At 31.8% G+C, this 18,030-nt stretch overlaps 1 protein-coding gene across 1 annotated transcript in view; it reads left to right on the forward strand.

Annotated features, from left to right (window-relative positions):
* Positions 1-7,312: 7,312 nt before the first annotated feature.
* The window catches only part of LOC140446667 (uncharacterized), a 39,222-nt gene continuing 28,504 nt past the window's right edge, over positions 7,313-18,030 (forward strand). Inside the window, exon 1 of the mRNA XM_072539259.1 lies at positions 7,313-7,444. The gene's annotated coding sequence lies outside the window, so the exon portion shown is untranslated. The remainder of the gene's footprint in view (positions 7,445-18,030) is intronic.

Below are 18,030 nucleotides of genomic sequence, written 5' to 3' on the forward strand. Positions count from 1 at the left end.
CAATTAATCCAACAGCCAAGGTATTTGTATTGGTTTACCTGTTCTAAAATATTCCCATTTATTTTTATAGGTAAGGGGATATTCTGTTTTCTTTGGATCACCATTACTTTTGTTTTTTTTTCGTTGATCTTCATTCCAAACTCTCGACAAGCATCCTTAAGGTGGTCTATAACCCTCTGTAAGTTTGTGTCTGTATCAGCCAGTAGGACAGTGTCATCTGCATATCTTATGCTAGATATTGGTTCTCCATTAATTTTTATTCCTGTGGAAAGGTTTTCCAAGGCTTGCTTGAATAGTAGTTCCGAGTAAAGATTGAACAGCATAGGGGACAGTATGCATCCTTGCCTTACTCCTTTATTTATACTAATATTTCTAGATGTATGATCGTCGATCCTAATCTTGGCACTCTGCCTCCAATATAAGTTCTTAATTAGTCGGAGATCTTTGCTATCCAAGTTGATGCTCTGCAAGGAATTTAACATTTTATTATGGTTTACGCGATCAAATGCCTTTTCAAAGTCTACAAAACATAGAAAGACATCCTTTTGTTGGTCGTAACACTTCTGCAGCAGTACTTGTAATGAAAACAAGGCCTCTCTGGTCCCCATTCCGGCTCTGAATCCAAATTTATCGTATCCAACTTCTTTTTCACACCTTTTGTATACCCTATTGTGAAGTATTTTTAATAGAATTTTAAGCATTTGGCTCATAAGACTTATTAATCTAAAATCTGCGCATCGCCTGGAGTTATTACTTTCGATCAATTTAAGTATTTCAGGATAAACTTCATCAGGTCCAGGGCTTTTATTGGTCTTTAATTGTTTAATGGCATATTCCACTTCGACTTTTAGAATTGGTGGGCTTTCAGTGACATTATTTATTGTAATGTCTATTCTTTCATCTCGGAACAGCTGTTGTATAAATTTTTCCCATTCTTCTATTTTATCTTTGGTGTTATGAATTAACTCTCCGTTGTTATTTACCAGTGGGCAATGTTGTTTTTTGTGGATGAATGAAAATTCTTTCACCTTCTTGTACATATTAAAGTAATCATGTCTATGTTCTAATTCTTCTATTTCTTTACATTTTTCTTCGAGCCATTTCTCTTTTGATTCTTTTATTTTCCTTCTTATTTCTGTATTTAATCGTTTGTAATCGCTTGTGTTCTTATTTTTGTATTTCCTCCTTTCGTCTATCATCTTTAAATAGCTGGTGTCATCCAGTCTTTTTTTGCCATTAATCGTGTATTTGGAATTTCTTCCCTTGCAGAATTGACGAGGATGGATTTTATTTGTTGCCAAGTTGTATTTATATTTTGGATATTTATTTGGGTTCGGTCTATTTCTGAGAGTTTTTCATTTAGTTTTACAGTGGTTACAAATTATTAACTCATTATTGACTTAAGGTGCATCTGAGCTTTATCGAATACTGAACGTTCCGATACTCTGAAGAGGTCCAGCGGACAACAGAGCTATGTAATCAGCATACAGAAGTATGGCATTAGGGTAGAGTAGAACGCGGTTATATACTGTGTATAATATTGGGACTCCTGCTTGAGAATTGAATGGTGTAAAGAGTTTGTCAGTGACCTTAACACAGAACTATTCGATCAGAAAGATATCAATTAAGAATTTTCAAAAACGGAATTGGCAGTCCAGTCTGATGGAGTTTCTCGATAGATCTGGATCACAGACTTAATCGAATGTCTTCTGGCTATCTAGGAAGGTATCGATTGTATATCTGTAGTCTTCATTGATGGTTTGTGAAACTAAGGTTGCTGCTTTAATCAATGCGCTATGTTAAACATAACAACATAAGTTTTAATTTCTGAAACTTTTATGCATTTGATTTATAGTGAAATTAATTTTGTTTTATTGTTACTACAATGCCATATTGCCGGTTGTACAAAAACGAAATTGTCTTTGATTAGTCTACAATTTTATTTACAATTCTCTAATTATTAAAATCGTAACATCATTCGACAAAGTTAAAATATAAAAGTTGAAGCAGGTAACTATACATTAGTTTTTTTCTTCTAGTGCTGATTTGGGTAATTCTTTCTTTTTCTTCATATTTTTTGTTAAAAGAGAATACAGACAATATAAAATAAGTACATTCTTATTAAAATATAAAATAATTAAAATTAATATAATTCTTACAATCAGTTTGACAATTTAACATAAATTATTTAACAGAAAACCGCGCAAGGAATTGGACAACAAGACCTATTTTTCAGATGTGACGCAACTTTCTTCGGTGGTAGGGTTTATGAATTTTTCCTTTATATTCATATATATATATATATATATATATATATATATATATATATATATGTATATATCTATATATTATTAAGATTTAGATAACTAAACAAATTAATTTTTCTTAGTGTAGATATTTTGCTAATCAGTTTCGTCAGGAGCACAAGAGATGGGAAAAAAATAAATACACCTTGAAGCGTTAAAACATACAATCGGCGTATAATATTAATAATATTATAAAATACATTAAACGGTTTCTTGACCCCTTCTTTATTTTCTTAAAAAATTGTAGACTACTATGTATATTTTTTCACTTTCTAAGTCTTTCTCACATACTTTTGTAATATTATTGTTTTATTTGTATATATGTTTATGCTTTGTATTCAATGTTGACAATAAAAAAAACGTCAAAGTGAGCCTAAATTTATTTATTATATTTAAATTAAAATTCAAAGTTTTTCAAAATTACAATGAATTTCCTATTTATACATCTTATTGCAAATATTCTAAATTATCTTTTTAAAATTTTCCACAAAATACTATATAAGCAGTTGAGAAATGGCTAAAAATATCTCCTATCGGAAGTCAATCAATTTCCACAGTTCTTCGGCACCAATTGCATCTTTAGCCCTTAAATAGCGTCGATGCGCACTAGCCCAGTGGGACCGAGGGCTTTACGTGTCCTCCACAGCAAAGTGACGGCTCATATAATTTTTAGAAATGGAAAATTTCGTTGTCGGTGCCGAGAATTTAATTACTGCGTTCCAGTTTGATATGAAAGTATCTTAGCCATTGAGCTGTGGGTAAACTTTGCGAATGAATATAATAAAAAATAGACTGTTGATATTGTGAGCGCCTGTGGTAGGGTGCAGCCTTTAGTCGATCCCAATAATATGCCTAAGCGTTCCATGAGCCGTACCCACGTCCCCGAGAAAGAGACTGATGAAACAATTATCAGGATTCCCCTAAGGAAACAAAATCAAGACCTTAAGACGGACGAACGGTTTTTAAAAATAGAAAGATCGGGGACGATGTCCAAATTCTAGTCTTCACAATCGATGAACACTACAAAGCATTGAGGGCTCATACAAGGTATGTATTACGTATATATCATAGAAATTTATCTATCAAAATCATCAGAGACCTCCATGTCTGCGATCAGAATCCTGAAGGCGAACCCCCAACATAGTAGAACTTCGACAGAACTTACTGTTACTATGAGAAGGTACCCAAGAAAAAGAAAAAGATACATGGAATCAGTAGACTTGTATATAGCAAAAAAAAAAGAAACAAATTGACACCCTAAGAAAATCTACTAAAAGATGGAAACGACGAGCAACAACATTAAACGCATTGGTGAAATCATTAAAAGAAAAACTGTATGTTACAGAAAATGCTGAATCTGTGTTATTGGTAAGTTTTCTTTCACATATTCCATAAAGAACGAAATTAAATTATTATTATATTCTTTTATTTTTGTATTTTTTATTGTTTTAGGCCTCTTTACCAGAATCAGCCAAAGCATTGTTTCATCGATTTTTAAAGGGTGCCAAATGTGCCAAATATTCTCCAGAATTAAGGTCATTTGCACTGGCTTTAAATTTGTATTCAGCAAAAGCCTATGATTTTGTAAGAAGAGCTTTTAATAATTCGTTACCACACCCATCAACCATAACAAAATGGTACCAAACTGTTGATGGCGCACCCGGATTTTCCAAAGAAGCTTTAAATGCTTTGAAAAACAAAGCTGAAGAAGCAGGGGAGCAAAATAAAACACTTGTGTGTAATTTAGTGCTGGACGAAATGTCTATTCGTAAGCAAGTAAATTAGATGGGAAAAAATTTATTGGCTCTGTAGATTTTGGTACAGATATGGAATCTGATAATATACCAGAAGCAAAAGAGGCACTGGTGTTTATGTTAGTAGCCTTAAATGACAATTTTAAAGTGCCAGTTGCATATTTTTTAATTGACAGTTTTTGTGGATCAGAAAAAGCATCCTTAGTAAATCTTTGCTTAAATTTATTTATGATTCAGGCATAAAAGTCTATTCATTAACTTTTGATGGTGCTGCCAACAATTTATCGATGGCCAATGCATTGATTTTATTTAACTCCTATTTGTACCTTCCTATAAAGAGGATGGTAAACGACTTTTCAAAATTATATTTAGGTTGCAAAGCATCTGGTACTATTTCCAAATCTAGGTAATTTTTAATTATCTCTCCAGATTTGATTCAGGTATCCTTTTGTCCTGCTTCCTGACATCTTATCTACCTTCAGTATGCTCCTATATTCACATCCTTCTCCATCCATATATGTAATGAAGAGAGATCAAGCATGACTTCTATGAGGCGGTTAAGGTAGTCAACATTGCTCGTGTTATGAAAAAGCATGCTTGTAGTTGAAGCTTATTCAGCTTCTATTAAGTGGTCTTTTGTTGTTATTTAAACTACCATATAAGTGCGCCATACGTAATCATAGATCTGACTAGTCATATTCGCTCCGTGCGTGACTGACGCGACACCTACCGCCTTCATCTGACAGTTTTGGACCTACCAATTTTCAGGTTAAACATATGACATTAAATACATGCGAAATTGACAATTATTAATAATTAACTTTTTAATTATATTTTTTCAGTTTATGTACAAAATAAATGTAGTATTAAAAACTGGGTTTCTCAAAGTTCATCATAATATATCTTTTCAACCATAAACGGAAAAAAAGGGGAAAATCTAGTATGTACTGGCAAATCAAGTTTTTCATGTGAAAGAGCATATATTTAAAAAAAGTAACAGTAAAAGTTATGATATAAAAGCTAAAGTCATCAGGCACTCTGCAGTTAGCTTGAAGCCTTATAAAATATCATTTAAGGTAAATTATTTAAATTTTTCCTATTTCAATTGCATAAAAATGAAGTTATGTGATATTTACTTTTTCATATTAATAGCACGGATCCATCTTTTTCTTTTCTCTAATTTATATGTAATCTTTGGGAACCTATAAAAACTACACTTACTATTTTTGCTATTATTAGCACAATTAAATACGCAATATGTATTTGCACACATTTTTGATAAAATTTATGCGTAAAACCCCAAATTTTCCCACATACTCTTCGACATGTAGAAGGGAAACCTTTGCTTTGTTGGTTATTCTTTCCAACTGGGCGTTACATGTACGCTGCTTATCTAATATTACTCCTAGATGTTTTACTAAGATTGATAGAGAATTTTTCCATGTCATACTACCTACTAAGGATATTTAATGTTCTTTGGAGTGTGCTGGAAAGAAAATTACCATATTTTCCACTTACCATAATTACTACATTATCCCTATAGTCATGTACTTCTTCCCCCGTGTGCGTTAAGAAGTGACATCAAGTGATCCACCAGGAGTGACCAGAGGAGGGGAGAAAGCACTCCCCCCTGTGGACACCCTTAGCAGTTTTGGCCAAAATCTCTCCTTGCACCTTTGTGACAATCTTCTATTCGCTCAACAATATATTTTCCAGCAATGCTTTGATCCAGTTACACATAGTAACATGCATTGATAGTGGATCTTTTTGATAGGGCATTATTAAATGTGCCTTCTAAATATTCTCTCCATTATTAATTGAGTTACTGATATTCTGAACTACTTTGTCCACTGCTGTTTCTGTTGATTTCCTTCTTTATATGCATGCTGGTTGCCATTGAGAGAATCGCCCCTTAAAGATCTTTCCTTAATATGTCTATCAAGATTTTTTTCTGTTGCCTTCAACAAAAATGATGTAAGACTGATCGCACTGTGCGATTTAGTCAGGGCATTATCTTGTCCTATTTTGTATATTCACACCACCATTACAATTATAGAAGTCTTTGGTATACAACTTATTTATAACATATTGTATCTTTATATACAACATATTGTATGTCTTAGAAAATAATTGAAACTGTATTTATTACGATGTGTGCATTAATGCGTTAATTAAATTACTAATTATGTTGTAAATGTTTTATGATGTATTTCTTTTGTAAAGATTTTGATAAAAATTTATAATTGATTTGATGTTTTTTTTTTGTTTGTTTTTAATTCATTACATCAAAACACGAAATTAGAATTCAAAAGTTTGTTGTTTGTTTGCACTCCTACTATTAATTTCCTTCCTTATTCCTTAATATAAACTTCAAAACTTGCTACATATAAGGACATTATTGCAACAATGAAAAGCACCAGGAACTGATAAAAACTGAATTAATAAAAAATTAAGAAGACAATTTGATGCACTGGATTCTTAAACTAATAAAAAATACAGGAAACTCCGAAAGTATACTGATGTAGTGGAGAAAGGGTCATCTAATAACGATATTAAAAAAGGAGACCGAAGGAACTAAAGACGAATCATGTTACTGAACACCACATACAAAATATTGTCAAGCATATTGGGAAATAGATAAATTTCCGAAAATACACTAGGGCAAGATCCGCTAGGCTTCAGAAAAAAGAAAATCAACCATAGATGCCAACACAGCTGATTGAAAAGTGATATGAACGTGATATAAATTTTCACTTACTATTTATAGACTTCTAGCAATCTTTCGACTCTCTAAATAGACTCGCAATTCTTAATAGAAATTCAAACCTGATTAGATTTATTTATCAAAATTTCCTTCACACTAAATAATAATCAATAGTCCTTAATACAATTTAAAAAATGAGAATTTTTAATCTTTAGGCAAAACTTCAATATTTCCTGTTGGTAAAATGATTAAAATTCAGGTAATGTACTTTACAAACATTATAAAAATATTTTTTTCTCTTATAGACGAGAACAAAAAAAAAATCATAAATATTTAATTTTAATTAAAAAAATAATTATTGTCATTAAATTATAAATGAGCACGCCGCTGTTCTGGTAAACATACCTTCAAACTTGAGCGGAGATCTTTAGGACACCCGATTATATAGCGAGATACGGGACTACAAAGAATATTGCTGCTTAGTCTAAAGTCTGTATATATACTATATTATTTATCTATGGTCTAAAAGTCTAAAGTCTATATATTATATGTCATTATATCCCACCCAGGGGCCATCAACTTGTTGACTATTTTTGATTGTTCTTTGCAGATAAAAGCAAAATAATTTTAAATTGTGTTCAGCTTCTGAAGTATAAAGTACTAAGTAATATCTGAAAACGGTAAATATTTCATTTGTTTCATTATTAAATTTTATCTACTATAAAAATAATGTTATAAAGATGAATACTATCCAACATTTTATTACTCCACATCTATTTTTAATATTGTCAGTGTATTTTTTTTAAATAAAACATCTTAGAGGTTTAGAGAAATATATCCAATATATTTTGAGAACTTCTGGTATTAGTAATATCCTTATAAAAGTTTGATTTTTTAGCAATTATCATACTTTCTATTTTTAATTATATCAGGGGAAGTACAAGTAAATGTTTCCTAGAGAATATAATATAGAAAATATTTTATATTTATGTTAATGCTATTTATCTCTTATCTTAATATATTTTTGGTAATAATATATATATATATATATATATATATATATATATATATATATAGATATATATATATATATATTATATTTATATATTCCCTAATTTTTTTGTCTCACTTTGATTGAATACATTTGTTTTTCAATGTTAGCTTTTGACATAAAAATGGAAGTTCATACTGTAAATTCAGAAGATTTATAGATAGACAATTTTGTTCCCAAATTTTGCATACTATAACTTGCTTACTATAACTGTATTCCATACAATAAATTAGCCTTGGGTTAGAAGTTTATTTGCTTTGGGGAGAAATATTTGTTCTTCGCTGGGTTCAATGGTTACAAATATGGGCATTAAACATTTCTTCAAATAATAGCAATAATTCATAATTAAATGCAAAAAAATCGAATAATGCATAGTAAAGTATGTATAATATGGGAATATGGATTTGTACTTTAACTGTTGCAATATATGAACATAGTATACTTATTTATTTTTTTTTTATTATATGCGAGTCTTCTACAGCTGGCGCCGCTTCTCGCATCCTAATTTCCAGCGTTTTCTGTCGAAGCAATCTTCAGTTGTTAAATCTCTGGCGGTCATTGCATCGTCGACATCGTCTCTCCAGGATCGTCTTGGTCTACCTCGTTTTCTTCTAGTTGGCGGAGTCCATTCTTCTATTTTTTTTGGCCATCTATTTTCAGGCATTCTCTGAAGGTGTCCATACCAGTTATATCTTTTGGCTTCGATTGTGTCTATTATGTCTAGATCGATTTCCATTTCTCTCCGAATATCTTCGTTTCTCACCCTATCAAGTCTAGTGAGCTGGCAACATCGTCTCCAGTAGTTCATTTCCATGGCCTTAATTTTTGATTTGTTTCTTTGTTTTATTTCCCAGAGTTCGGCGTTGTACAGCCCAATACTTTCTATTATTGTTTTATAGATTCTTCTTTTATTTTCTTTTGTTATTTTTTTATTCCATAATAGTCCGTGTAGCTGTCTGGTAGCTGATCTTGCTTGGCCAATCCTGGAGTGTATTTCTTCGCTACTTCCTGCTTTTGATGTTATTTGGACTCCCAAGTATTTGAAATTGTCTGTTGGTTTTATAGTTCCCATTTCGATTTGTAGGCTTTCTGGTTTTTCTCCTACAACTAAGTACTCAGTTTTTTGTATATTAATTGTGAGGCCCCATTTGGTATACTCATCTTCCAGTTTTCTAAGCATGTAGCCTACATCACTCTCGTCTTCAGCTAGAATGGCTTGGTCGTCAGCGAAGTGTATCGTGTACAATCTATCATCTCCGATTGGGATGCCCATATTGCAGCACTTTCTTCTCCACACTGAGAGTGCCTCATTTAGATATATTTTGAAGAGTGTAGGTGCTATGCAGTAGCCTTGCTTTAGGCCCTTACTAATAGGAATTTCTCTAGTTAATCTATTTCCAGTTTTAATATTTGCCGTCATATTTTTGTAGAGTTGTTGTACTGCTTGTATATTTTTTTTGCTTATTCCTTGTTTTTCCATTGCTACCCAAAGCATTGAAAGTGGTACACTATCGTATGCCTTTGTCAGATCTATAAAGACTATATGAGTTGAAAGGTTGTGGGCTAATCTTTTCTCGATAACTTGCTTTAGAGAGAATATACTGTCCATACAGGATCTGCCTGCACGAAAGCCATTCTGTTCTTCAACATCTGTCATCTCTTTTTCAATTTTGTTTTTTATTATTTTTCCATACATTCTTGAGAGTGAATTTATGACACTTAGCCCCATGTAGTTTGAACAATTCTTTCTATCTCCTTTTTTGTAGATGTTGTTAATATGTGCTTTTGTCCACTCCGGTGGTAAGTCGTGTCCATTATAGAATAAGGTGAAGACATACGCCAGTAATTCCCGTAATACTTGTGGGCTGTGTTTTAATAATTCATTTGGTATACCTTGTGGTCCGCATGACTTCCGATTTTTTAGAGTTTGTATTGCATTCTCGACTTCCTGTACTGTTATTTCATCGTCTTCACTGAATTCCAGTTCATATGTTGTTGAACTGATGTTCGTGAATTGAGGTCTTGTTTCGGTCAAAAGTTGTGAGTAGTGTTCGATCTTTCTTTTATTAAATCTATTCTACTCGTTTCTTTTCTGTTTGTTCTCAGATTTTTTACCGTTTTCCATGCTTCCCTTGATCTTGTTGACCCTATATATTTGTTGAGTTCTTCGCATTTACTTTCCCAGGAAATATTTTTTGCTTTAGTTACTAAATTTTTTACTTCTCTGTTTGATCTTGAATATGTTCGTATACATTATTGATATACCTATTTTAATAAGATAAGCGATACATACATACCTATTTTAATTTTGGTATAGGAAAAAGACTACTGTAACTACTTTGGACTTTTTGGGTTTATTCTCTGGGACTTCTGTATAGGGAATAAAACATGAATGACAAAGATCCCCTGAAAGGTAATTTTAATAAAGGCAACTGTTTCGAGGATAACATTGTACATCGAGATATTAATACGAGTTTACGTGTAAACAATAAAAATAATATTTATGTCATATATGTTTAAATAAAATAATTCAAACCTACCTATGTATTTGGGACTGTTTTATGTTTGTGTTGGGTATTTGCAATTAATATTTAGTATTACTTCCAATGAAATTGAGTGGAAAAGTAACCGATGTAAATGAATATGATCAAAATGTTATTGAAATTAGTATGGTTGGTTTTAATTGTACAAAATTTAATTAAAATATTTTAACATTGTCAATAGTCGAGTTTAAAAAATACTTCACTTTATTCCCAGCCACCTTACAGTAAAACATGATTTAGTCCCTTTTGTTGATACATTCTATACTGAGGAGACTCTCTTCAAAATTATTAATTCTAATATACCTATTAAAAGAAGTAAAATATATGACTATATCTATCCAACAAGATGCGATAGTGCCAGTAAACAACAAAATATATGTGTAAAGGGTTATAAATATTTTAAGTGGCTGCTATTTAGTGCTTTCTCTGCCTTCAGATCTGTATTACGAAAATTAAGTGATTTATTTACACTTACAAAGTCGACAGTAATTGTTTTCTTAGGTCATTCATTTGGAAACAAATATTTAGTATACAATTTTTGTTTGTATTTTTAAAGCAAATGCTAATATTAAATCAACTGACAACAATGTACACATTTGAACAGCTTTAACTTCCGTAAAATTAGTATTGGAAGAGATGTCGAACAATAAAGATGCATCCACAGCCATAGGTGGATGATACTCCTGCTATCGGGCTGTTGTTTTCAATCCATGTATTGAAAAAACATGAAAAATGTGCACATAAATTTTGCAATGCATAAATAATTACCATTGACGATTAAAATACCTTTTTTTTTCAAACACTTTATATTTTGTGTTTCTATTTCTGTTAATCAGTCTGATGAAGTTAGATTAAAATAATAAATCAAACTTAAGGCAAATGTATGTTACGCATTATTCTTATAAATAAGGTTTAAAAATTATAATTGAGATTAATGGGATAATTATGAAAATAATTACGAACAAACGAGGCTTAGATGCCAACAAAATCGTTCAACTTTTGTTTTGTAGCTAACTGGAACTGTCACTATCATACTACCACCAATTTCTATAATCAATGGTTCAACAATGACCTCAATAATATTATGAAGTTCCCAGAACTTTTTTTCTACTGTATTCTGCACAAGTTTTACACAGTTTTTCTTTTTCTCCAGGGTATTGTTGCTAAGGGCATCATTTAAAAGGATTTTGACATCTGCAAATTTGAAAGTCTTGGCAGCAACAAAATTTTTAGCTTCAGCACAATAGGATTGAGCTTACAGTGGTAGGGTTGCAGACGTAAAACAGTTTCATTTTGTGCTTTCGACACTTCATCAATAACATATTCAGTATTAAGCGGTGCCACTAATTGTAAGAGTTCAACCTTAAGCATGTCGTTTCGTTGACTTACACATTAGATTTTGTATGTCCTGCATTTACTCACGTTTCATCTAAATAATAAATTTTCCTGTTTTCCTCCCAAAATTTTTTAATGGATTTTAAAAAATAAAATTGATGTACTATTCTTCATATAATCGGTTTTATCGAAATTGTCCATGTTGTCCTTCTGTACTTTTCTTTTCCCTAATAATTCAGCTCTTAATATATAACGCTTTTTCCGAACTACTAAATGTACGTAATTTTTACCTCCTTTTTTAAGAAAATTCTTTCGCAGAATCTGTGGAACTCGAGATTATTTGTAAAACTATAAACTAGACCGCAAAACTGTAAGTTGTGTGAAAAAATGATTAGCACACAGAGTGATTACTAGACTTCGGCAAATATGCAAATAAAAATGTAGAAAATATGCGCATAAATATGCACGTGTTTACCCGAAAATATGCAAATATTTTACAAAATATGCATACAAATAAATAAAAAAATCGTAAAATAGTAACAATTTTATTTAAAAAAAAAGTGTACATAACTAAATATTTCCTACTATTCATTAAGATTTACATTTTTATTTTAAGTAACTACATCATTTTTAAGTATGAATAAACTTATTTAGAATTATGGTAACAATAAATGACCAAGTGGTGTTCAAAATTTTCTAACAAAAACTTGTGGCTTCTGTCTGAGTACATATATTTATATATGGAAAAACTTCGTTCAACATCAACTGATGTAACGGGAGCATTTTTCAAACTAACCAAAACATTTGGTTCTAAATTAATTGTTTCCGAAATATTTCCAGCTAGAACACTGACTACTTCAGAAAGAATATGGTAACCTTTATTTTTTTCCATAGTAGCTTCAAATTTTTTTAAAATATCTTTTCCAATATTACCTCTAACGTTCCGACAACATGACGGAAATTCTTTTATTAATGCTGTACTTTCAAACAATGACAGTTTTGGTGATTCTAACTGAGTAATTGTTTTTTGAACAAAACTAAAATTTGATTTTATAAATGAAAGTTCTTGTTGAAGCAAGTTACTCTGAAAAGTTTGTTTAGAATCCAAAAGAGATTGGGAACTTTCATCTGTTAACGTATCAATTATGTTCTTTATTTTAACAAAATGATCTGCATAAAAATTAGCTGCTTCTAACCATGTTCCCCATCGCGTTAAAATAGGTTGTGGTGGAAGAGGAATGTTAGGTAGCATTTCTTTATAAAGTTGAATTCTTATAGGAGATTTAAGAAATACTTTTTTGACACTGGATATCATGGTATTTACAAGAGGAAACTTTTTTCGTATTTCCTCTGCAACTCTGTTTAATCCATGCGCTACACAAGTAACATGTATTAAATCTGGGAAAAATATTTTTAAATTTTGTCCTGCTTTCACCATATAAGGAGCAGCATCCGATAAAATAAGCAGTAATATATTAGAAGGAATAGTTGTCGGAAGAAAAAAAGTTGCTAATGTTTCTTGTATAAAACGCGAAATTGTTAAAGCATTTGTTTTCTCAAGTTGCTGGCATGAAATAAGATGAGATTTTGGTAAGGTATCTTCTTTAAGAACACCAATCAATAAATGAGCAATATACTTTCCTGAGGAATCAGTGGTTTCGTCTACAGATATGTAAAAATAATTATCTGCAATTTCTTCCTTAATATTAATTAACACCGACGAGTATAGCCCGTTCACATTATTTCTTCTTAGAGACCGATCACTTGGAACATTAAGTTTGCAATATTTTTTTAGAAACGAACTAAAATTTACATTTGCTAATTTTGAAAGCGGTATGTTTGCAGACACTAATGCGCGACACAAGTCTTCATTAAAAGTTTCTTGCTCATCTAATTTTTTTGAAGTAGATTGGAAACATTTAGCCATTGAAGTTTGATGTTTTCCTCCTATTTTTCCTTTTTTTGCAATGTGTGAAGCAGTTCTCACATGTTGGTCTATCTGAAATTTCTTCTCACATGCTATCTATAAATAAAAATAAAAACCTTTATTTTAACCCAACCTTTAAAATATAAAAATATACAAGGTGTTTTTGGTTAATCAAATAACTGGTTTGAAAAAAAAACACTCGCTAAGTGTTTTAAATGCAGTATTAATCCACAAATTAGTTTTTGTTACTAACCATTAGTACATCATATAACTTATTTTAAAATTCAACAAAAGTTTTTTTTTTGTTAATTCAATTACAATAAAAATAATTGTGTTTTAGAATAGCTGACTTCATAAAAAAAAGTAAAGGTGAAAAATTTTTCTAAATACACACCATTGTATTGTACCATGGACAATTTTTTCTCACTAAAGGAAGCTATTTTTCATTTAAAAACAACCTATGAGTACTAAATTTCAAGTAAATACGTTTATTGGTTTTAAAGTTATTGTTGTTATTAACTAAAAGAATTTAATTTTTTTTAATTTTAACACCCTGTATCTCGAAAAGTAAATAAGTTTGACCCCTCATTAACTATATCATTTTGTTCAATTTTTCGAGAAGTATCTACAGTCAAACGTTGTAAGTGTCATTTGGAAACACCCTGTATGTATGAAATATTAGATATTTAATAGAAAATATTAGATACTTACAATTTTGCCACAGACTGAACAGTAGATTTTTTCCATATCCATAGACAGCTCTTTATAAGGTTTAATCCAAGTTGAAGCACTGGTTGTTTTAGGCATTATAAAATCATAATCTTCCTTTTTGTTACGCACAACGAGTGTTTACGCTTTGAATATCAAAACAAAAATGATTTACAAATCTGAGCATCAAATTAGAAATGTTTAGGTACCTAATTCAAAAACTGGGAGATTTTGTAAAATCCCTAAATTAGGAACAAAACTATTAGCCGTTTACCTGCTGTTAAGATACAATAAATTGTAGATAGATTTGGGGATTAGATCATAAAATGCAAATGAGCGAACCCTTAGCGATTATCCAATAACTGAATGCCTCAGTGACCGAGACTTTCTAAGAATGTTGAGGGCTACTTAAATTGATCTTCTTTGAAATTGTAAATGTTTTGTACCTGTAGAGATTACGTACTTAGATCATTTCTTGATTAAAATGACTACAAAATTTTATACAAGAATTGAAATAAATTGGTATGTTTAAAAATTTTCAAATACAGTATAAAAATCTGAACTTTTATGCACTTTATGCAAACTTTTATACAAATATGCCAAAATATGCAATATTTGCATAAAATATGCACAATATGCAAAATTTGCAATATGCATATTTGCCGAAGTCTAGTGATTACCTTCTTAATAAATACAAACGCAGACTATTTTATAAGAAGTATAAACACGCAATAAATTTGATTAAACACGTCGATATGTGCAATCACCATGAAAGGTATTTATCATTTCTGAACTTAGACTTAGACAGGATCATCGAGCAAAAAGATAAAAGAGGGAATGTAAAGGTAGTGGGGACAAAAATATTGTTAGACAGGAAGTGCCATCTTGAGAGGCCACATTAAACAAGGAAAGAGAGGCTCTTTCCTTATTTAAGAAATCAAATTTAGTTGGATTATGTTATTGCTGATGTTATTGTTTGTCCCAACTGTCACATGAAAGATTATTTGTATTTATATTGAAGTATTTTAACAATTGTTTCACATTTTAGACTATTATTGTTATTATTTGATTAAAACTTTATTGTGTTCTAGTGTTAAAAAAGTATTTTAAGTTATTAAAGTTTTCTTTGTTCTTTAGAGTTTTGATCGTTCTTTTTACCTCAGCTAGGCTTAATTCGATTTCGTCATGTGTGTAGATTTCTATTCCGTCTATTTCTGATTCTTTGAATTCGGGGCGATCTTCGGTTAGCAATTTTTTATAGTATTCTTGCCATTCGTTTTCTTTGATTTGACCGATCTTGATTTTCTCTGTCTTATTTCTTTGGAGCGACCTTAAGATGCGCCATGACTCTGAATTTCTCGTTCCTCCTATGTGCTGTTCTATCTCTGTGCATGTTTTTTCTAATCTTTCATTTTTTTCATTTGCCACTTTTCTTTTCACTTCTTTATTTTTTTTCCTGTATAGTTCCAAGTCCTCATAGTTTTTTCTGTTCAGGTATTTTATATGGAGTTCTTTTTTCTCTTCTATGCATGTTAGTGTGTCTTCGGTTAATTTCGTAGTTTGGTGGGTGTATTTTTGGTCCACTTCTCCAAGAGCTTCTAGGGCTGCTGTCTTCATGCAGGTTTTTATGTGTTCGTATGTTTGTTTGAACACCCAATGGCAAGATATGGGCATCAATATAGATGGAGAAAGATTAAATCATCTGAGGTTTGCAGATGATGTCGTATTAATCGCAGATAACTTACAGGATACGGTTTCTATGCTACATTCGCTTAAAAGTCTGTCTGAAAGAGCAGGATTAAAGATAAACTTTGAGAAAACTAAACTTATGACAAATCTCGTAATGAGTGGAAATATAACTATCGACAATAATACCATACAACAAACAGACACTTACAAATATCTGGGACACGAGATCAAAATAAACAGAGACAATCAAACAAATGAAATACAGAGGCGAATAGGCCTGACATGGGCAGCATTTGGCAAACTAAGCCATATTCTAAAAAGTTCAATTCCCATGTGTCTCAAGCGAAAAGTTTATAACCAATGTGTTTTGCCTGTACAAACTTATGGAGCAGAGACTTTAACACTCACGCAGAAATCTGCGAATAAACTAAGAGTTACACAACGAGCCATGGAACGTGCAATGCTGAATGTGAGCCTCCGAGACCACATAACAAACCGACAAATCAGGCAAAGATCAGGAGTTCAAGACGTCATCGAAAGAACCACGAGACTTAAGTGGAACTGGGCAGGACACTTAGCCAGAACACAAGATGAACGATAGACAAGACGAATTATGGAATGGAGGCCCAGAAATTATAAAAGAAGCCGAGGACGACCACCGACTAGATGGACCGACGACATAAAAAGAGTAGCGGGAAACTGGCTACAAGCGGCCCAGTGTAGAGAACACTGGAAAGAGCTGAGAGAGGCCTATGTCCAGCAGTGGACGGGATTGGCTGATTGATGATGATGTTTGTTCTATTGATTCATACCGAAACTCTTCTAGCTTTTGGTCCAATCTTCGCTTATGTAGGTCTTTTATTGAGTCTTCTTCTAATAAATTGATTTTGAATTTCTTTTCTTGTGTTGAGCACGTATTGACAGGTGTAGCCGGAGCCGTAACTTGGTCAGACTCTCCCTGGGTCGGTTTCTGTTGGGTCCATATGAAGGGGAATTCCATCCAAGCGATTACTAGTTTGTGATCTGTGCCGCATTCTGCGCCTCGCTTTACTCTCACGTCTTTTATTTTTATCGAGCTTTTTATTTCGCATAGCTCAATCAATCTCTCCCCGTTATCTCTCCCCAATCAAACTGCCGATAATAAAAAATTACCTGTACAGGTATGTCAGGTATCGGCAAATTTTGCATATAATCCATGGAGATTCCTAGTATCTCGTCCGTCTCTGAAGAAAGTTTTTTAATCTGCTCTAGTTTTTTATAAAATTTCTTAGCCCTATTTTTGTGAACCAATAGTTCTGCAACAGCAACTCGTTTTGCAATGTTGTTGAGAGTGGTACTTTTAACTTTCTGGCCAAGTTCTTCACAAGCAGAACATACATCAACTTGAGGACGACCAAAAGAGTATGTTAAATTTTCATGAAAATACTTCAAATTAAAACTCTATTTCACTTTAGATTCCGGAATTTTTTCAATAAACATTTTATGCATTTGTTTGACATCCAAAGTAGCAGGTAAATACTTTTTTAATATATTAGCATAATGGACGTCCTTTACAATAAACGATTGTATGTGCTCACGTATTTGAAAGCACAATTCATCTGGTATTAAATTATGCCTAAATTTAACAGATTTACCGCTATTATCTCTTGAAGTGGATCCAGTCACTAGTCGGTGGCATAATCTTCTGACATGCTTTTCGCCAACACCACATAAACTTAAGAAAGCTTTCTTACCTCCTTACTTACGTACTCCTTTTAAACAAAAATGAAACAAAAAATTATTGGGTCTCTCGATACGTTTAATGGCATTCTGAGATTTTCTCATTTTCTTAATGGGAGTTACTTCGATCATATTTTGTAAGTATGAGTTTTGTGGGTTTTTGTCATCAAAGTCATGTAACGACGTAAACGACGCATTCTTGTCCATTTCCGAAAAATGTTCACAACACTTCTTGCGAGAAGTACAGTCGATTCCAGTTTTTCGCGCCATAACTTGTTTTCCCACGTGATTAAT

This window comes from Diabrotica undecimpunctata, chromosome 7 (assembly GCF_040954645.1).
Source record: "Diabrotica undecimpunctata isolate CICGRU chromosome 7, icDiaUnde3, whole genome shotgun sequence".
Classification (NCBI taxonomy): Eukaryota; Metazoa; Arthropoda; class Insecta; order Coleoptera; family Chrysomelidae; genus Diabrotica; species Diabrotica undecimpunctata.